This window comes from Pristiophorus japonicus, unplaced genomic scaffold (assembly GCF_044704955.1).
Source record: "Pristiophorus japonicus isolate sPriJap1 unplaced genomic scaffold, sPriJap1.hap1 HAP1_SCAFFOLD_231, whole genome shotgun sequence".
Lineage (NCBI taxonomy): Eukaryota > Metazoa > Chordata > Chondrichthyes > Pristiophoridae > Pristiophorus > Pristiophorus japonicus.
This window is the reverse complement of record NW_027252026.1, coordinates 150355-172571: the sequence shown is the minus strand read 5'-3', so window position 1 is coordinate 172571 and position 22217 is coordinate 150355. Positions and strand designations below refer to the sequence as shown.

Genomic DNA, 22217 nt, shown 5'->3' with positions numbered 1-22217 from the left:
CCACATTCTCAACTTCAATGTCTGTATACATTTTCCCACATTCTCAACTTCAATGTCTCTATACATTCTCAGTGGCTCTAGAAATAGAAGATGCATTGGTGGTCATTTTCCAACATTCCATGGACTCTGATTCAGTTCCTATGGATTGGAGGGTAGCTAATGTAACACCACTTTTTAAAGAAGGAGGGAGAGAAAACAGGGAATTATAGACTGGTTAGCCTGACATCGGTGGTGGGGAAAATGCTGGAATCAATTATTAAAGATGAAGTAGTAGCGCATTTGGAAAGCAGTGACAGGATCGAACCAAGTCAGCATGAACAGGAAATCAAGCTTGACAAATCTTCTAGAGCTTCTTGAGGATGTAACTAGTAGAGTGGATAAGGGAGAATAAGTGGATGTGATGTATTTGGACTTTCAAAAGGCTTTTGACAATGTCCCACACAATAAATTAGTGTACAAAATTAAGGCACATGGTATTGGGGGTAATGTATTGACGTGGATAGAGAAATGGTTGGCAGACAGGATGCAAAGAGTGGGAATAAACGGGTCCTTTTCAGAATGGCAGGCAGTGACTAGTGGGTGCCGCAGGGTTCAATGCTGGGACCCCAGCTATTTACAATATACATTAATGATTTAGACGAAGGAATTGAATGTAATATCTCCAAGTTTGCAGATGACACTAAGATGGGTGACAGAGCGAGCTGCGAGGAGGATGCTAAGAGGCTGCAGGGGGACTTGGACAGGTTAGGTGAATGGGCAAATGCAGTATAATGTGGATAAATGTGAGGTGATCCACTTTGGTGGCAAAAACAGGAAGGTAGATTATTATCTGAGTGGTGACAGATTAGTAAAAGGGGAGGTACAACGAGACCTGGGTATTATGGTACATCAGTCTTTGAAGTTAGGCATGCAGGTACAGCAGACAGCAAAGAAAGCAAATGGCATGCTGGCCTTCATAGCAAGGGGATCTGAGTATAGGAGCAGGGAGATCTTGCTGCAGTTCTACAGGACCTTGGTGAGACCACACCTTGAGTATTGTGTGCAGTTTTGGTCTCCTAATTTGAGGAAGGACGTGCTTGTTATTGAGGGAGTGCAGCAAAGGGTCACCAGACTGATTCTCGGGATCCAGAAGAATGAAGGGAGAATCTCATAGAGACATATAAAATTCTGACTGGAATGTGAATGTTTAAAAATGTATAGAGACATTGAAGTTGAGAAGAGGGAACGAGGGATCAAAAGGGATAGGCTGAACTAGGATGTCACTCTAGCCCTATCTTGTTATCTTTTGCCGAAAATGTATAACCGTCGTCCCTTTACAATGTAACGTCACTTTGTCCGTAGGAAGTGAGTGCGTTCTATCAGAGTTGCATTCCTTCTGTCTGATAAGGTTCCCGATCGGCATTTGCATTTTAAATAAAAGCTTGCTTTGTTTAAAGCACAAACGGTATTCGTTTCAGTAATTTCACTGAACCAGATTGAGGTAAAAGAATCCACATTTACATTTGGTGTCAGAAGTGGGATCTCAACGGACGACTGCCGAAAACTTGCGAATTAAGAGCCAGACTAGCCTTGGACTAGACGAGGGGAAAGTGGCCACTGGAGTAAGTATACTTTCAATACTGCTCCAGTTTCCCCCGGTTTCAAAAGTCTGAGGAAAGTTTAGCCACTCGCTGGTTCTCAGGTAGTGTCTGAACGAGATCCAGGACAATCTGGTGAATACCTTTCAAACTTAGAATAGGGATAGAGATAGGGAAATTGCGTGGTGACGCAAACCAAGCGGCGACTTGGAAAGATAGGTAAGTCTGCCTGGGTTCGAGGCCCAGAGCCTGCCTGGGTTCGAGGCCCAGGTTCTGTGTGGGTTCGAGGCCCAAGTAGATCCGTGCGGCGACACGGAAAGTAGGGATAGTTAGAGCTAGATAGGGATAGATGATCAATCATGGATCCAAAAATTAATAGGAAAGAAGAGAGACTCTTGTGAACGTCTGTTTTAAATGAGAAATGCTTGTGTGATTTTTACTGTAAAAAAAAAGCCGGGGAGTTGTGGTTTGTTTTAGCTCCACCCACTTTTTCAAACAGATGAAAGTTTTTTTAACCCTTCGTAGTGTTGTCCTGTATGTGGGCAGTTTAAGAGTGTGAACCTTATTGAATTACGTATATTCGGATGATAAGTTACAGAGCCAGGAAATGCACAAAGGATAGGTTTGTTGAGTAAAAAAAAAAGAAAAAAATACATGGTCCCGGTGGTTAAAAAAGGATTTGACATGCTCACTTACTTGTCGAAAGAAAATATTCAGAGAAGGCACAGCAAAACAACTGAGATGGATTCAAAAGGATTCAAAAAAAATATTAGATTAAATAACACGACCTTGAGGCTGGAACAATTGAGATAACGAAAAGCAGTCCACAGCCTACGTGCCAGACTTCCCTCTAGTTATGGAAAAGACAAAAAAAAGACGTAACGTACTAAATAGGTGCTGAAAGATAAAAAAATGTTCTGAGATTTTAAATTATGAGAAAAATTCTGCAGTCTAAAAAAAATCACTCCTGTCGAGTTGGCAGAAAAACTCCATTAAATTAGGGCTTTCATTGACAGAAGGAGGACATATTAAAAACCGTGGACATCTTAAAGAAAGAGTGCATGCACGAGAAATGTACTCAGAGTTCCACTGGGACCTCTGAGAAAGGTATCGATAGACTACGTAGTTAAAATGGTTGGCTTTGCATTGACTGAGGCTGATGACGAAATTGAATTTCAGTAAACAAATAGTTATTAAAAATGTGTGGTCTCGTTTTAAATCAATTAAAAAAATATCTTTGGCAAGTACTTGAATAAGAAGTTAAAAAATATTGGAGTTTAATCAAATGCTGCCTTTCCTGATGAAAAGATTTTTTTTTCAGATGGTTACGTGAAGTCACGTAATGACATCAGCTCTTCTTACAAACCTGTAAAGGAGTTAACCCTTTCCATTGACAGCCGTTTCATACTGAACATTATCAATTTGGATTTCTTAATAGAAAAAAGACTCACCTAACAGAGGAATGGTGCGATAGTCAGAATAAAAATAAAAACAGAACTAGCTTATGTAATAATACTTGCCTGATACAATAAAGAAATAGATACTCAAACAAAACAAATTGAAGAGTTAAAAGGCTAAGATAAATAAGCTGAAAGGGATCCACAAACCCAACTTAACCCTGACCTCCGATTTCACGGAGTGACCTGACATGCATGGATATAATGCAGAATCAAGGGACCTGTGGCCCTGGTAAAGCAAACCCTGAGCCCAACTGAGCAAGCCCGATTTCTAACTCACCGAGGACGTGCTACTCATGATGCATTGTTGGTTGCTCACCCTAACGATGTCCAGGATCGCCTAAACACTAATGCTCTCACCACGACCCTTCAGAAGCCCATCAGTATGGCCGCAGTATTAGAAACTAAACCCAAACGAGAAGAAACTGCCGATGAATTCATGGAAAGATTTATTGAAATATACGGAAGTCAATCAGGAGATAATGCCTTCAGGGCAGGAGAGGATTCTCCTCAATTCTGCGCTATCCTACTTCAGTGCCTACCCTATTCGATTGCTCACGCTATCCGGACAAATAATATGAATTGGGCAGATAACAGTAAAGCCCAGATGGAAAGGGCGGTTAAATATTATTGGTAAGAAAAGAAAGGAGAGGGGGGAGGTGCGCCCCCAACCTGGGTCAAGACTGAATACGTGACTAGAAAGGAAGAGCCGCCTCGGGTGGAAGGACCAAAACCCGACCCAAGGGGATACCAGATGGAACCGCAGTGTTGCGTGCAGGGTTGGTGGATAAACAGGGATACGGTTATATCAAACACCCAAATGGCCCGGGCCCTGCTAATTACGGACCGCCCTACTGTCCCCGGCCTGGTATGGGAAGAGGTTGGGCTGGGAAAGACGAGATGGATGCTTTAATTGTGGGCAAGAAGGACATTGGAGTAGAGAGTGTCCCTCCCGTGTCGGCACAAAGGAGGAAGAGGAGGGGGGCAAGGGGGGAGAGGACGGGGATCTTACACTAACTTCTCCCAGAACAACCCCTTTGGCCAACCGTCCCCCGATTATTCGTATTGACTACGTAGCTTGATTGTGCAGGGACCCTCCCCGGATGACGAACCGATGATATTGTTAAAAATTCGGAATGAGTGGCAACCCTTCTTGATAGATACGGGAGCCTTCATGTCTTCTGTACAATCAAAGCTGAAACTCCCCGCCTTCACTGAAACACAGGGACTGTCAGGATTCCTGGGACAAGTCTCTACATTCCTGGTGTCAGAACCGGTTAAAATGGGTTACCAGGAAGAATCGGTGGAACATCGATTTGTTATCACAACCAATCTGGACTGTAACTTGATGGCTAGAGACCTCCTCTGCAAATTCCAGTTGCATTTGGAGTGTGGAGATGATGGGATTATTGTAAAACAAGAAACCCTTAAGCGGCAGTATTATACCACTAGAACCCCTCAGTGGTGGTCTCTGGACCTGCCGCAGGCACCCTATCACGTGACCCTAGCATACGATCTCAGTGGAAAGAATCAGGACCTGCAGAACTTTTATCAGGATCACGAAGGGGAAGTGAAGGAAATTCTATTAAGGGCTAGAGTGACTGGACCGGAAGGGAAGGCAGATTTTGTGGAAATGGACAGCCCCCAACGGTGGCACCACATATTACTCGTGAAGTATTACCTCCCCACCACGCTAAAGATTTGGGAGTTATGGTGTGCCAGGCTATAGACGAGGCTGACCCTACCAGCCGGGATGTGCAAATTGTAAAACATGGCCGAACAGTCCAATTCCACGGGGACCCCGAGAAGGTCTTAACGACTCTGCAGCATCATACTGGCTCTGACATACCTGACTATGTGGATTCTCATGTGTGGGAAGAGGACCCCTCCCAAGTGGGTTATACTCCCATTGATCCAATTGAGATCCCAGTGCAGGGCAATGTGGACTGGCCCTCTATCCGACAGTACCCACTGAAATCACAGGCAATCCTAAACTGACCTTTCGGCACTGTACTGCAATTAATCCGGCCTGTTTTCTTACTGAGCCACCCCAAGATGAGGAATGATTGTTTATCTTTAATTCAAGAGGCCACATCAGTCAGGGAAGATTTAGTTGATGTACCAATTTAAGATCCAGACTGTATTATGTATGTTGACGGAAGTTCTTCTATTAATCCAGAAGGTACACGAATCTCAGGATACGCTATAGTAAACCAGGAGAATCAGGTCTTGGAATCTGCCGTTTTTGAAACCGCCTATTCTGCCCAACAAGCTGAACTATTCACCCTCACCCGAGCCTGTATCTTGGCCAAAGACCTCGAAGTCAATATCTATACCGATTCTAGGTATGCCTTTGGGGTGGCCCATGATTTCGGACAATTATGGAAAAATAAGCAACTAGTATCTGATTTGTTGCAAGCCCTCATGCTCCCCAAGCACATTGCCATTGTCAAATGTACCGCCCACACCACCGGAAAATCCCCGGTTGATATAGGGAACCACTGTGCTGACAAAGAGGCTAAACAGGCCTCTCGTGACCAACAGATGGTAGTGCCCAGAATGATGAGTCAGACTAAAAATCCTGCGAAGGATAAGTTAGCCTCGGAAAAATCAATGCCAACCATCCAAGATGTTATAAAAGCACAGGAGGACGCTCCTGAAAAAGATAAACTGTTGTGGAAATATTATGCATGTACTTATGACAATGTTTCTAAACTCTGGACCACTCCCGCGGAACAGACTTGCATGTCTGACGAGTTGGCTCTATGGGTTATTGAATGTATGCATTTTGCTACTCATTGTGGAGCAAGGACCACGAGTGATACACTTTTGGCTACTTGGTGGCACCCTAGACTCCAGGCGCTCACCCAGAACATCAGTAGTCATTGCCTGGTTTGCCAGCATCATAATCCAGGGAAGGGAGTTCCCTGTGATTGGGGTAAAACGCCCCTACCCGAAGGTCCCTTTGAGACATTTCAGTTGGACTACATTGAGTTGCAAAAAGTTCAGTGTTACAAATATGTGTTAGTAATAGTAGATGTGTTTAGCAGATGGATTGAAGCCTACCCTACCCTGGACAATAAGACTCAAACTGTTGTTAAGGTGTTAATGAGGGAAATTGTTCCTATATATGGTATCTCAGCTCAACTGATGACCACCTATGTTCTTTCTCTGACTCAGGCTCTGCGACTAGCTCACAACCAGGTTCAAGATGCTCACCTCGACCTCCCAGTTTTACCCGAATTGTCCCTCGTGGCACCAGGGAAGTATGGATTCGGAAGGGATTAGAGCCACAATGGGAGGGGCCTTTTCAGGTGTTACTCACTACCCCCACTGCAGCCAAGGTTGAGGGAAAAAGTGCCTGGGTTCACCTGCACCACTGCAAGCTCACCACCCTCTAACGAACCTATTTTACTGGTTATTCTAACTCCTGTTTCTGTTCCAGACTTACTCTTCTCCATAGCTGAACAAGGCCATTGGCATCCTAATTGGAACGTGGACCAGTTTGAACTTTTACCCACAGTGATAGACAGCCAGCTACACCGACGGTGACCTAAGAAGAGAGACGGGAGAACCAAACTCTTTTAATTAGCAAAATAATTGGACTATTTATCTGAATCCTGAGCCATAAGATGAAACTGTATCTCTTTGCCACAGTCTGCATAATAGTGTTGATATATGACAGTTTCGGCGCATGGGAGGGGAGACAGAGACGAGAGCTCCATGTAGACACCTTTTTGTACATGTCTTATGTTTATGCGCAAAATGGGAACTTTTCTAGATGTTGGGTGTGTTCACATATCCCTATACATTCCAAAGGGGGAATTCCTTTGCACCCCGTTCCACTGACCCTAACTGAGACTGTCAGATGGATTCAGAGCCAGACTATCACGAGAGGAGGGGGGCCAATACAATACTGCTGAAGCTCTGGAGGGCATCACAGCTGAAATGGTAGCAATAAGGACCGTAGCATTACAAAACCGAATGGCCCTCGATTACCTGTTAGCTGAGAAAGGGGGAACGTGTGCCCTGATAGGGTCTGAATGTTGCATTTACATTCTTGATAGTTCAGAAAACATAACCAATCTCGCTGATCACATAAGAAGGAAGGTGAAGAAGTTATCCACACCAGCAGAAGGATCTAGCTGGTTTGATTGGCTATCAGATGGATCTTGGAGATCCTATCTAATTGTTGGTTGCCTTAACCTTTATTGTAAAGTAATGATGGCAAGGTTAGCAAACCCTCTTGTGGTCAAGGGCTCCCGAGTTATGATCCAACGAAGTAAAGAACTACTCGACAATAACAACAATATGGATCAGGAAAGAGAGTGCGAACGGCTGAATGCGATACTCCTTGAATAGTCACCAGGGTTATCATGGAATGATAAAAGGGGGAATGTGAATGTTTAAAAATGTATAGAGACATTGAAGTTGAGAACGTGGGAATTGTATAGGGACAGTATAAGCTAACAAAGAATTCATGGAGGAATAGCCATGACATCTCAGACTCGAGACTGCGAAATGTTACAACACTAACACATACTGAAACAAAACCCACAGCTTGCAGAAAAACCTCAAGGTCTTATTAAATCATGTTATTAACCTGAAACATTAACAGAAGGTCTTTGTTTAAAATCAGACCATACTTAGGTCGGCTTATGAGTGGACAAAGGGAAAGAGGGATCAAAAGGGATAGGCTGAACTAGGATGTCACTCTAGCCCTATCTTGTTATCTTTTGCCGAAAATGTATAACCGTCGTCCCTTTACAATGTCACGTCACTTTGTCCGTAGGAAGTGAGTGCGTTCTATCAGAGTTGCAATCCTTCTGTCTGATAAGGTCCCCGATCGGGATTTGCTTTTTAAATAAAAGCTTGCTTTGTTTAAAGCACAAACAGTATTCGTTTCAGTAATTTTGCTGAACCAGATTGAGGGAAAAGAATCCACATTTACAGGACTAGTCAGGTTAGATGCAGGAAGAATGTTCCCAATGTTGGGGAAGTCCAGAACCAGGGGTCACAGTCTAAGGATAAGGGGTAAGCCATTTAGGACCGAGATGAGGAGAAACTTCTTCACTCAGAAAGTTGTTAACCTGTGGAATTCTCTACCACACAGAGTTGTTGATGCCAGTTCGTTAGATATATTCAGAAGGGAGTTAGATATGGCCCTAACTGCTAAAGGGGTCAAGGGATATGGAGAGAAAGCAGGAAAGGGGCACTGAGGTGAATGATCAGCCAAGATCTTATTGAATGGCGGTGCAGGCTCGAAGGGCCGAATGGCCTACTCCTGCACCTGTTTTCTATGTTTCTATCATTGCTCTGTTCCCTGTTAGGCATTGAAGGAATCGGATCAGTCCATATACAGTGAGCTTAAAGGTATGTTTCTCTCACACTTGGCAAGGGTAGAGGCAAAGCGTGTGATATCTGTCACTTTTTGTATAAATGGTGAAACTGTGGGAAACCTTCACCTAAAATGGATCCATAGCAGCAACACTGCCTGGAATAGACTGAGAGCAATGGGCCCAGTGTGGTAACGGGCCATCAGTAGCCCAGTACGGTGATGGATTGAATGTTGTGTGGTGATGAACAGCTTTTACTAAATCATCAACACCCACAGCCGCACACACACAAATCCTCTCCTTTGTTCACACTGAGTATTGTAACCAGGTTCAAAGTAGCCAGCACACTTCATTTTCTAATTCAACATTTTCCATTGGTTTCAAGGGTTAAGCAAATTATTGGCTCTGATGTTTTCCAACAAGAGCTATGTCACATTAATTCTGGGAAAACAGACCATAATAATCAAGGGAAAGCTACGTATAGCATCATAGAAATTTACAGCACGGAAGGAGGTTATTTTTCTCCATATCGCTTGATCCCTTAAGGGCCAACTCCCTCTTGAATATATCTAACAAACTGGCATCAATAACTCTGTGTGGTAGAGAATTCCACAGGTTAACAACTCTCTGAGTGAAGAGATTTCTCCTCATCTCGGTCCTAAATGGCTTACCCCTTATCCTTACTGTGACCCCTGGTTCTGGACTCCCCCAGCATCAGGAACATTCTTCCTGCATCTAACCTGTCCAGTCTCATCAGAATTTTAGATGTTTCTCTGAGATCTCCTCTCATCCTTCTAAACTCCAGTGAATATAGGCCCAGTCGATCCAGTCTCTCCTCATGTCAGTCCTGCCATCCCAGGAATCAGTCTGGTGAACCTTCGCTCCACTCCCTCAATAGCAAGAACATCCTTCCTCAGATTAGGAGACCAAAACTGAACACAATATTCCAGGTGAGGCCTCACCAAGGCCCTGCACAGCTGCAGCAATTACCTCCCTGCTCCTATACTCAAATCCCCTAGCTATGAAGGCCAACATGCCATTTGCCTTCTTCACCACCTGCTGTACCTGCATGCCAACTTTCAATGACTGATGTACCATGACACCCAAGTCTCGTTGCACCTTTTCCTAATCTGCCGCCATTCAGATAATATTCTGCTTTCATGTTTTTGCCACCAAAGTGGCTAACCTCACATTTATCCACATTATACTGCATCTGCCATGCATTTGCCCACTCACCTAACCTGTTCAAGTTACCCTGCAGCCTCTTAGCATCCTCCTCACAGCTCACACCGCCACCCAGCTTAGTGTCATCTGCAAACTTGAAGATATTACTCTCAATTCCTTCATTTAAATCATTTATGTATATTGTAAATAGCTGGGGTCCCAGCACTGAGCCCTGCGGCACTCCACTAGTCACTGCCTGCCATTCAGAAAAGGATCCGTTTATCCCGACTCTCTGCTTCCTGTCTGCCAACCAGTTCTCTATCCACGTTAATACATTACCCCAATACCATTTGCTCTAATTTTGCACACCAATCTCTTGTGTGGGACCTTGTCAAAAGCCTTTTGAAAGTCCAAATACACCACATCCACTGGTTCTCCCTTCTCCACTCTATTAGTTACATTCTCAAAAAATTCCAGAAGATTTGTCAAGCATGATTTCTCTTTCATAAATCCATGCTGACTTGGCCCGATCCTGTCACTGCTTTCCAAATGCGCTGCTATTTCATCTTTAATAATTGATTCCAACATTTTCCCCACTACTGATGTCAGGCTAACCGGTCTATAATTACCCGTTTTCTCTCTCTCTCTCCTTTTTTAAAAAGTGGTGTAACATTAGCTACCCTCCTTTCCTGTAATGGGGTGACAGAACTACACACAGTACTCCAGCTGCGGCCTAACCTGTGCTTTTACAGTTCAAGCTTAACCTCCTAGCTCTTGTATTCCATGCCTCGACTAACAAAGGCAAGTATTCTCTCTGCCTTCTTAACCACCTTATCTACCTGGCCTACTACCTTTAGGGATCTGTGGACCTGCATTCCAAGGTCCCTTTGTTCCTCTACACTTTTCAGTGTCGTACCAGTTACTGTGTATTCCCTTGCCTTGTTAGACCTCCCCAAATGCATTACCTCACACTTATCCGGATTGAATCCATTTTCCACTGTTCCAACCGCCTGACCAGTACACTGATATCGCCTTGCAATCCGCAGCTTGCTTCTTCATTATCAACCACACAGCCTATTTTAGTGTCATCTACAAACCTCTTAATCATACCCCCAACATTCAAGACCAAGTCATTGATATATACCACAAAAAGCAAGGGACCCAGCACTGAGCCCTGCGGACCCCTACTGGAAACAGCCTTCCAGGCACAAAAACACCCATCAACCATTACCCATTGCTTCCTGCCCATGAGCCAATTTTGGATCCAACTTGCCACTTTGCCCTGGATCCCATGGGCTTTTACTTTCGTGACCAGTCTGTCATGTGGGATCTTATCAAAAACTTTGCTAAAATCCATATACACTACATCATACACTCTGTCCTCTTTGACCCTCCTCGTTACCTCCTCAAAAAATTCAATCAAGTTAGTCAGACAGGACCTTTCCTTCACCAATCTGTGCTGACTATCCTTGATTAATCCATGTCTTTCCAAATGAAGATTTATCCTGTCCCTCAGGATTTTTCCCACCACTGAGGTAAGACTGACTGGCCTGTAATTATTTGGTCTATCCATTTCTCCCTTTTTAAACAAAGGTACAACATCAGCAATCCTCCAGTCCTCTGGTACCACACCTGTAGCCAGAGAGGATTGGAAAATGATGGTCAGAGCCTCTGCTATTTCTTCTTTTGCTTCTCTTAATAGGGATACATTTCTTCCGGGCCTGGGGATTTATCCCCTTTCAAAGTTGTTAAGCCCCTTAATACTTCCTTTCTCACTATGTTTATCTCATAGAATATTTCACATTCCTCCTCCCTCATTGCAAAGTCTTCATCGCTCCTCTCTTTTGTCAAAACAGATGCAAAATGTTCATTAAGAATCATACCCACATCTTCTGCCTCCACACACAGATTTACTTTATGGTATCTAATAGGCCCCACTCCTTTTCTAGTTATCCTCATGCTCTTAATGTATTTATAAAACATCTTTGGGTTGTCCCTGATTCTACTTGCCACGAATGGCAGCAAAACATTCCTGGTTACAGGGTTTTCAGACGAGATAGAAGGGAGGATAAAAAATGGAAGGGGCAGTCGCAATATTGGAAACAATTACAGCTGTGAGGAGGATAATACATTAGAAAGATCATCAAATGAGGCCTTATGGGTTGAACTGAAGAACAAAAAAGGGGCAATCACACTGCTGGGAGTGTACTATAGACCCCCAAATCGTCAGAGGAAGATAGAAGAGCAAATATAAGCACATTTCTGAGAAGTGCAAAAACAATAGGGCGGTAATAGTAGGGGATTTCAACTACCCTAACATTAACTGGGATAGAATCAGTGTAAAACGTACAAAGGGTACAGAATTCATAAAATGCATTCAGCAGAATGTTTTTAATCAGTCGTAGCAAGCCCAACAAGAGAGGGGCGGTTCTGGACTTAGTTTTATGGAATGATGCTGGACAGATGGTAGGGGTATCAGTGGGAGAGCATTTTGGTGTTAGTGATCATAATTCAGTTAGATTTAGTGTAGTTATGGAAAGGGGGAAAGTTAAACCAAGAGTAAAAGTTCTCAGTTGGGGAAAGGCCAATTTTACTAACTCGAGATGTGACTTAGCAAAAGTGGACTTCAAACAGCAACGAAGGTAAATCAGTGTTGGAGCAGTGGTGGGACTCCCAAATCTAGAACTCCATGGATGTCCAAGGGACATACAGTGGGATAAGGCAAAAAAGGGAAGTGTATGTTGGATACCAAGAGCTAAATACTGCAGAAAGCCTAGAGGAGGAGAGAAAGTGCAGAGGTAAAATTAAAAAATTAGGAATGCAAAGATGTGAAAAATTATTGGCAAGTAAAATCAAGAATGTTTTATAACTACATAAAGAGCATGAGGATAACTAAAGAAAGAGTAGAGTCTGTGGGAGACCAAAAAGGAAGATTGTGATGGAGGATATGGGTATGGTTCTTAATGAATACTTTGCATCTGTCTTCACAAGGAGAGACAAAGCAAACATTGTAGTTAAAGGGGAGGAGTGTGAAATATTAGATGAAATAACCGTAGTGAGAGAGGAAATATTAAGGGGTTTAACATCCTTGAAAGTAGATAAATCGCCAGACCCGGATGTAATGTATCCCAGACTGTTAGGAGAAGCAAGGAAGAAAATAGCAGAGGCTCTGACCATCATTTTCCAATCCTCTCAGGCTACAGGCGTGATGCTGGAGGACTGGAGGACTGCTAATGTTGTACTATTGTTTAAAAAAGGAGAACGGGATAGAGCAAGTAATTACAGGCCAGTCAGCCTAACCTCGGTGGTGGGAAAATTGTTGGAAACATTTGTGAGACACAGTCTTAATCATCATTTAGAAAGGCATGAATTAATCGAGGACAATCAGCATGGATTTGTTAAAGGAAGGTCATGTCTGACTAACTTGATTATTTTTTGAGGAGGTAACAAGGATGGTTGATGAGGGTAGTGCGTTTGTCTACATGGATTTTAACAAGGCATTTGACAAGGTTCAACATGGCAGACTGGTCAGGAAAGTAAAAGTCCATGTGATCCAAGGGGAAGTGGCAAGTTGGATCCAAAATTGTCTCAGTTGCAGGAAGCAAAAGGTAATGGTCGACGGGTGTTTTGGTGACTGGAAGGCTGTTTCCAATGGGGTTCCGCAGGGCTCAGTAGTAGGTCCCTTGCTTTTTGTGGTATGCGTCAATGATTTAGATTCCAATATAGGAGGTATGATTAAGAAGTTTGAAGATGATACAAAAATTGGCCGTGTGGTTGGCACTGAGGCAGACTGCAGGAAGATGCCAATGGACTGGTCAAGTGGGCAGAAAGGTGGCAAATGGAATTCAATCCGAAGAAGTGTGAGGTATTCCATTTGGGGAGGGTTAACAAGGCAAGGGAATACACAATAAATGGTAGGATACGGAGAAGCGTAGAGGAATAGAGGGTTCTTGGAGTGCATGTGCACAGATCCCTGAAGGTAACAGGACAGGCAGATACGGTGATTAAGAAGGCATACGGGATACTTTCCTTTCTCAGCTGAGGCATAGAGCAGGGAGCTTATGCTAGAACTGCATTAAAACACTTGATAGGCCACAGCTAGAGCACAGCATACAGCTCTGGTCACCACATTACAGGAAAGATGTAATTGCACTTGAGAGTGTAAAGAGGAAATTTACGAGAATTTTTCCATGGCTGGTGAATTTTAGCTATGAAGAAAGATTGGATAGGCTGGTGTTGTTTTCTTTGGAACAGAGGTGGCTGAGGGGAGACTTATTGAGGTGTATAAAATTATGAGGGGCCAAGATAAGAGTGGATAGGAATGACCTACAGGCAACTCTCGATTATCCGTACACGGATCCAATGGGAAACCGTTGTATCGGGATTTAAAATTCTGTTGCTAACAAGTGAAAAGACAGCTCCAAATAATTTGGAAAAATCGCCTTCCAAACACTGTGCTCATTTATATTTGCTCATTCTCTCTCGCACACACAATCTCGCACAGTTTCTCTCTCACACACACTCTCTCACTCACCATAAAAATCACCCTCCTCTGCCTTTACTTTGCTGAGGTGTGTGCGCGCTGCTGCAGCCGCTGTCTCTCGCGGCCGCCGCTGACGTTGGGAACAGGGATGGTGCTGGCACCGGGTTCCAGGCACAGAACCTGTACATGCACGCTGGTAATGTCTATCTTTTGTTACTGTTTGTATTGATTCATTCAAGTTTTAACTTATAAATGTAAACTCGCCCTAACGGAAAAATCGTTTACCCGAAATAGCTCAATCCCCGTGGGACCCGGATAATCGAGAGTTGCCTGTATTTTCCTTAGCAGAGGGGTCAACAACCAGGGGGTATAGATTTAAGGTGATTGGTAGGACTAGAGGGGAGTTGAGAACTTTTTCCACTGAGAGAGCAGTGGGGCTCTGGAATCCACTGCCTAAAAGGCTGGGAGAGGCAAAAACCCTCATCACATTTAAAAAGTACTTGGATATGCACTTGAAGTGCCATACCCTACAAGGACACAGACCAAGAACTGGAAAGTGGGATTAGGCTGGATAGCTCTTAGTCCTCCGGTACAGACACGATGGGTCGAATAGCCTCCTGTGCCATGAATTTCCACGATTCTGATTCACACAATCCTGAGACCTACCAGTCTGTATGGCTCAGATATGCCCGGGATAAACTCAATGTCTGAATTGTCACATTTTACACGAGATTACTGCAGATAACTGTTTTTAATTTTGTTCAAAACAGGCAATATCATCATCATAGGCAGTCCCTCAAAATCGAGGAAGACTTGCTTCCACTCTAGAAGTGAGTTCTCAGGTGACTGAACAGTCCAATAGGGGAATTACAGTCTCTGTCACAGGTGGGACAGACAGACATTGAAGGAAAGGGTGGGTGGGACTGGTTTGCCGCACGCTCCTTCCGCTGCCTGCGCTTGTTTTCTGCATGCTCTCGGTGACGAGACTCGAGGTGCTCAGCGCCCTTCCGGATGCTCTTCCTCCACTTAAGGCAATCTTTGCCCAGGGATTCCCAGGTGTCAGTGGGGATGTTGCACTTTATCAAGGAGGCTTTGAGGGTGCCCTTGAAATGTTTCCTCTGTCCACCTGGGGCTCGCTTGCTGTGTCGGAGTTCCGAGTACAGCGCTTGCTTTGGGAGTCTTGTGTCGGACATACGGACAATGTGGCCTGCCCAATGGAGCTGGTCGAATGTGGTCAGTGCTTCGAAGCTGGCCTGATTGACAACACTGATGTTGGTGCGTCTGTCCTCCCAGGGGATTTGCAGGATCTTGCGGAGACATCGTTGGTGGTATTTCTCCAGCGATTTGAGGTCTCTACTGTATATGGTCCACGTCTCCTGAGCATATAGGAGGGCGGGTATCACTACAGCCCTGTACCATTTGCCTTCCCAGAAGAAGGTGTAACCTCCACCTTGTTCTTTGATCTGGCCTTCCCCTACTCACTGGATCTGCTTCGGGCGGCACTGTCGATATCGAAGCCTCTAAGTTCCCGGGCATCGATGGCGGTGCGGCATTCCAGTCTGTCGCTGTTGGGGTTGTCCATGAGGGGCCGGACGTTCCAAGTCCCAAACTTCATTTTGAAGGGTGGAAGATACATGTGCGTGAGTTTTTTTACGGTGGGGTGGCCACCGAACACCGGCTACCACACGGGCTTAGCAGAGCAAGGTCTTGGTCCAGTGGCAAGGTGGTCTGAGACGATTGGAGACCAGGCACTACTGTATGGGCCTAATTGCCTATAGTGGGGTGTGAGCTGTAAGCTCGGCACTGAGCAGTGCCTTCAGGAGAGGTGGTGGGAGATCTGAGGTGTGATGAGGGAATGGGATGAAACACGCTGGGGTCCTGCTCCATTTTAGCTTCTCAAAGGATCGTGGGAGAAGTCAGAGTGGCCGCCACCATTACCCACGCCACATGCCGAACAGGTGCACCAGGCTCGCGCTGCCTCCGTTGTCCCGGAGACGCTGATGTTTAAATCTCCCTCAGCTGCTCCAGGCTCATGCTGCTGTCTTACGGAGCATCTTACTGCTGTAGTCTCTGGTGGCATCGAGACTGTATCTGCTCTCATGCAGTCTCAGCTGGATGCCAAGCGAGATCTGACTGTTGCCATCGCGGCTGGGTCCACCACGGTCCACGGGGAACTTCCGGTGTCGTGCCACACCACTGACCTGTGCTCCAGCTGATTGGTGGGGGTGGTGAGGTGCTGCCCCGGGGGAGTGGAGCAGGCTCCTCGGACCAGGATTCTGATGTGCTTTCTCAGTAGTCCTGAGCTGAGACCTCTCAGTCCGCCATTGCCATCAAGCATGGAATCGCCCCAGCCAATCCTGACTGAATGCACCGAGGAGGATGCGGTGCAGTCTGCAGCTGGCACTTCCAGGGAAAGAGCTGGTCGAGGGCGTCCTAGAAGGACATCTGCAGCTTCTACACCTGAAACACAGCAGCCTTCCCAGACGCATGATGCAGCCACAGGCGAGACACTGGGGCATAGTTCAAGAATAGGTTTGTGTAAGAATAAGCAAATGCACAAGGATGATAATTGATGGTGTATGTTTTTTTGCACCATTCTTTCTTGTGTAATAAATCTTTATTTTGTGTTTCAATATCTGTGCAGGTGTCTCATTTCACTGTGGGCAATGATGTGTGAAAGGGCTCATTGGGTTGGCCATGGAGATGCACAGGTGAAGGGTGAAGTGCGCATGAACTCATCAGAAACGAGCAACAATGAGATGGTTTTGCACTTCCCTTGCAGGGTTTGGATGGCGACGCTGCCTCCAGCTTGGCCAGCGACCCGCATCCTGGTCCTCCTCCTGCGCCTCCTCCTCCTTCTGTGCATCGTGCTCCTGTGCCTCCTCCTCACCCTGGACCTCCTACTCCTCCTGGTACTGGTCCTGTGCCTCCTCCTCCTGGTCCTCCTCCTCCTGGTCCTCCTCCTCAGCTGATACTGGTGCCTCGTCCTCCAATGGTTGTGCCCTCATGATTGCCATGTTATGAAGCATGCATCAGACGACCACGAATAGGGAGACCCGCTCAGGCGAGTACTGGAAGAGTGATCCAGGCAACGGAACCTCTGTTTAAGGATTCTGATGCACTGCTCAATGAAGCAGCTGGTGGCTGAATGAGAGTCATTGCCGGCTTGCTGCACAGCAGTCCTGGGGTTGTGAAGGGGAGTCAGCAGCCAAGTGCACAGTGGGTAGCCCTTGTCTCCAAGGACCCAGCCGCAACCTTGGCTTGGTCCAACAAACACGTCAGGCGCACCGCTCTGGCGCTGGATGAAAGCAACGAGGCTGCTGCCAGGATACCGGGCATCAGCTGCCATGATTTTGTGGTGGGGTGTCACACACCAGCTGCACATTGAGGGAGTGGAATCCCTTGCAGTTTCTGAAGATCTCGGGATTGTTCTGTGTCGCCCTCATTGCGACGTGGGTGCAGTCAATGTCACCCTGAACCCTGGGGAAGCCCACACACCTCCCGAATCCGGTCTCCACACCAACTGTTTGTCCCTGCTCATCGGGAAGGATAACTAGTCCCTCCTTCTCTTATAGAGAGCATCTGTCACTTAATGATGGAGCCACGCGCGGTGAAATGTGAAATGTTCGAGATGTCTACTGTAGCAGCTTGGAATGATCAAGTCGCATAGAAATGGAGTGCTATGGTCACCTTGGATGCAACGGTCAGCACTGTCCTCAACTTTGTTCGAGGCTGGAGGTCTGGCTGCAGGAGATTGCACAGGAATCGAAGTCTCCGGAGACACTGGTCATCCGTCAGGTCCATGTATGAGAACTGCTGTCTGTACACCCTTGGACGATAGGGCCTTCTCCCCGCCATGTCTATGTTCACGTCTTCCGATGGCAGCTGCCTCATTGCCTTCTCCTTCATGCTCTTGCTGCTCCTCACCCTCTGCAGCCTGCTGCTGGCAAGCATCTGCCTCCTGTGCACCCTGCCTTCTCTCCATTTCGCCCAATATCTGGAGTGGGAGGGTCAGTGCAGAATGCTGCTACATGCAACACGCTTTTAAAGGCTGCTGGTGGTCTTGAGCTAGCACTGTGTACCGACCCAAAAAACTGTCGTTGGCATCGACAGGCGGCTGGAAGACTTTTTGAATGAATTTACCTTCCGGGGCGGGTCCGATGCGGTGCGCGCTCGGATGACATCGTTAACGACGCATCTGCTGGAGCGGGGCGGATCTTCACAATGCAGCAAAAACCTTTGAGGGCAATGCCACGAACATCGGCCAGTCCGCCGTGAGTCCCCGGCCATTCCGCGCCGCCCCATAGCCGCTGCTTTCAGGCAGCAAGAGGCTTTATCGGAAGGGGCAATTTCGGCCCCACCCAACGTTAATAAGTGACCTGTTTTAAAATGCCCATGTTCTGTCTCTTTCTACAATGAAGTAAGCTTCCTGTTGGTTACTGTGGCACCTCCCTGTACAATCTCTCAATGCTCAGCTCATGGATACTATTTAAAACTAGACTGAAATAAATGACCAGTAACCAGCTTGAAACTACCGTCAGTCGTAGGGAGAAAAGCCACTTTAAAATGAATCGCTATTTGAAGTTAACGAAAGGTTCATGTATATTGCTCCATAAAACAGAGCATTCTCTGACTTATTGTGAGTAACACAGGACATCCACTGGCAACCTATTAAAAATGGTGCACAGGATGCATTTCCTGTTTGACTGTCACATTTCCTGTGTCACACTTTGGCTGTCACACCTTCTCATATGCAAAGTTCTCCCAGCCAATAGGATTAAATTTCATATTCATCAACCACCAACAGATCACAACTGCACAGGTGGAGAACGTGAGAATCAGCAGGTAACAAGCAGGAATGAAAAACACCAAAACACGAAGCTCCAAAAACTACAAATTAAGATGTGCAATCAGCAGTCGCTATGATAGGCCCAGGCAAACCAATTCACATCTGGTTTCTTCATCTAACATCAACAGGTTAAAATATACATTGAATCAAATACGTAAGATTTTCAACTTGTGTAAAACTGCTGTTGTGAGCTGACACCCAGTGTACAATCCGCCCAATCCTCATTGCACAAGACAAGGTTCTTTTTAAAAATTAGCCAATCTCCTGTGACGTTGTACATTGTAACCGTAATGTCTTTATGTTGTTCTTCTTGACTTGTCTGCAGACTTTGACATGATTTACCAATCCATCCTCCAAACCCTCTCCACCGTTGACCAGCTGGGTGGGACTGCATTCACCTGGTTTCAATCTTATCTATCTAACCGTTGCCAGAGAATAGTTTCTCTTCCTACTCCTGCATGTTAACTCTGGTTCCCCCCCCAAGAATCTATCCTTGGCCCCCTCCTATTTATCATCTATATTGGCAACGTAAACTTGAGGTCAACCAAAACTCAGCAGCCCGTGTCCTAACTCGCACCAAGTCCCACTCACCCATCACTCCTGTGCTCGCTGACCTACATTGGCTCCCAGTTGAGCAATGCCTCAATTTCAAACTTCTCATCCTTGTTTTCAAATCTCTCCATGGCCTCGCCCCTCCCTATCTCTGTAATCTCCTCCAGCCCCACAACCCCTCGAGATGTCTGCGCTCCTCTAATTCTGCCCTCCTGAGCATCCCGGATTATAATCGCTCCACCATTGGTGGCCGTGCCTTCTGTTGCCTGGCCCCAAGCTCTGGAACTCCCTGCCTAAACCTCTCCGCCTCTCTACCTCGTTCCTCCTTCAAGATGCTCCTTAACAACAACAACTTGTATTTATATAGTGCCTTTAATGTAAAACGTCCCAAGGCGCTCCACAAGCTCGGTCAAAGAGGTAGATTTTAGGGAGAGCCTAAAAGGTGTAAAGAGTAGAGAGGTCCCCCGCAACTTTCCTTGTATCTCGGTTCTTTTCTGCTGTTGTCTTTTTTTGTCTGAACTTATTTTTTGTGCACATCAGCTCCCTGCAGAATCTATTCCCTCCTTCACCCTGTCTTGCACTCTTGCTCCTGTTCTGCCCCTCCTGAAAACATTGCAATCTGATGTGTTTATGTTGCACTCCTGCACAATTCCCAGCCAGGTTTGTCAGTGCTGTTAAATCCGTGCCACCATTGTTTCTCATTCCCTCAGTAAGCCCCACACTCCCAGCATTGACAGACTTTATCTTTTGGCCGTATTTAAAGCTGCTCCTTGCCCTTGTTTATCTGTCCAAGCTCACACTTCCTTTCAGGATTGTTGCTGCACACAACTCATTGATTTGATTTCCCGCTTCTATTCCTTCTCATGCTGTGATTGACCACAAATGGTTTGTTTGTATATTTGGGTCATCCGGTTCAAACTTCCCGCGCGCCCAACCGTCCCCGCCCCGCGCGGGGGCCCCGCCCACCGGCCCCGCCCCGCCCCGCCCCGCGCGGCGCTGGGGACCAATCAGAATGGCGAGTGGATGAGGCGGGAACAGCGGAGCGGCGCCGCGGTTGGAGGCGATGGCGGCCGGTGAGCGGAGGCTGAGCCCGGGCCCGGGCGGGCGGGGAGAGGCTGGGGGCCGGGGCCGGGGCCGGGGCCGGCCTCGGCCTGCAGTGAGCGGGGGGCGGACCCGGGCGGGGGATGGATGGATGGGGTTAGGGGGGAGTGGGCTCCAGGGGCCGAGGTGGTGCGGGGTGTGGCGGCAGTGGGCTGGAGGAGGCAGTGAGCGGGGCGGGGCGGGGCGGGGCGGGGATAAACTCCCTCCAACACTCCCCAGTCAGGGCAGTAACTGCGGCCAATGCCAATAGTTCCCGGGACAACTCCATCTTCCCTCCTGCAGCACACAGGCTCACAGTCCTGGCTGAGAACGTGGGGCCAATCCTTTCAACCCACATCCCAATATGATCGCTTGTATTCGAGCTGTGACAACAATGTGGGGAAGTGAAGTGACATTGAGCCACCTGTGGACCATGGACGGTAACAGGAGACAGCGCGTGTATACAACACATCATCACCATCACAGGCAGTCCCTCGGGATCGGGGGACACTTGCTTCCACTCTAACACTGAGTTGTCAGGTGACGGAACCGTCCAATTGGGGAATGACAGTCTGTGCCACAGGTGGGACACACAGTGGTTGGAGGAAAGGGTGGCTGGGACTGGTTTGCCGCACGCTCCTTCCGCTGCTTGCGCTTGGTTTCTGCACGCTCTCGGCGACGGGACTCGAGGTGCTCAGCGCCCTCCCGGATGCTCTTCCTCCACTTCGGCTGGTCTTTGGCCAGGGACTCCCAGGTGTCAGTGGGGATGTCGCACTTTATCAGGGAGGCTTTGAGGGTGTCCTGGAAACATTTCCTCTGCCCACCTGGGGCTCGCTTCCCGTGTACGACTTCCGAGTAGAGCGCTTGCTTTGGGAATCTTGTGTCAGACGTGCGGACAGTGTGGCCCGCCCAACGGAGCTGGTCGAGTGTGGTCAGTGCTTCGATGTTGGCCTGATCGAGAACACTGACGGTGCCTCTGTCCTCCCAGGGGATTTGCAGGATCTTGCGGAGATATCGTTGGTGGTATTTCTCCAGCGCTTTGCGGTGTTTACTGTACATAGCCCACGTCTCTGAGCCATACAGGAAGGCGGGTATCGCTACCTCACTGTAGACTATAAGCTTGGTGCCAGATTTGAGGTCCTGGTCTTCAAACAATTTCTTCTTCAGATGACTGAAGGCTGCACTGGAGGCGGTGTTGAACCTCGTCGTCGATGTCTGCCCTTGCTGATAATAGGCTCCCGAGGTATGGAAAATGGTCCACGTTGTCCAGGGCCGTGCCGTGGACTTTGATGACCGGGACACAGTGCTATGTGGCGGGGTCAGGTTGGTGGAGGACCTTTGTCTTACGGATGTTTAGTGCAAGGCTATGCTTTCGTAGCCTCAATGATGGTGTTGACCATGGCTTGTAGTTCGGCCTCTGAGTGTGCGCAGAAGCAAGCGCAGTACAGTATACTTCATGGTAGAAGACAAAAACATCCCAATAATGGATAATCAAGGGGCTATCAGGAGGAACTGAAAACAATCACTGCCACTAAAGAAGAAGTACTCAGTAAAATAATGGGACTAAAGGTGGATAAGTTCCCTGGACCTGATGACTTGCATCCTAGGGTCTTAAAAAAAGTGACTGCAGAGATAGTGGATGCATTGGTTGTAATTTAACCAAAATTCCCTGGATTGTGGGAAGGTCCCAGAGGCTGGAAAACTGCAAATGTAATGCCC

General features: G+C 46.8%; 2 long non-coding RNA genes and 1 pseudogene across 3 annotated transcripts in view; 2 read left to right on the top strand and 1 right to left on the bottom strand.

The window, feature by feature from the left end:
• LOC139245695 (uncharacterized) overlaps positions 1-22217 on the bottom strand; it is a 369717-nt gene that overhangs the window by 265567 nt on the left and 81933 nt on the right. The window lies entirely within an intron of this gene.
• The window catches only part of LOC139245686 (cell adhesion molecule CEACAM2-like), a 142534-nt pseudogene that overhangs the window by 49137 nt on the left and 71180 nt on the right, over positions 1-22217 (top strand).
• Positions 20413-22217, top strand: part of LOC139245693 (uncharacterized) — a 46669-nt gene continuing 44864 nt past the window's right edge. For both annotated transcript variants that reach the window (XR_011590064.1, XR_011590063.1), the window contains exon 1: positions 20413-20491. This is a non-coding gene — a long non-coding RNA (uncharacterized lncRNA). The remainder of the gene's footprint in view (positions 20492-22217) is intronic.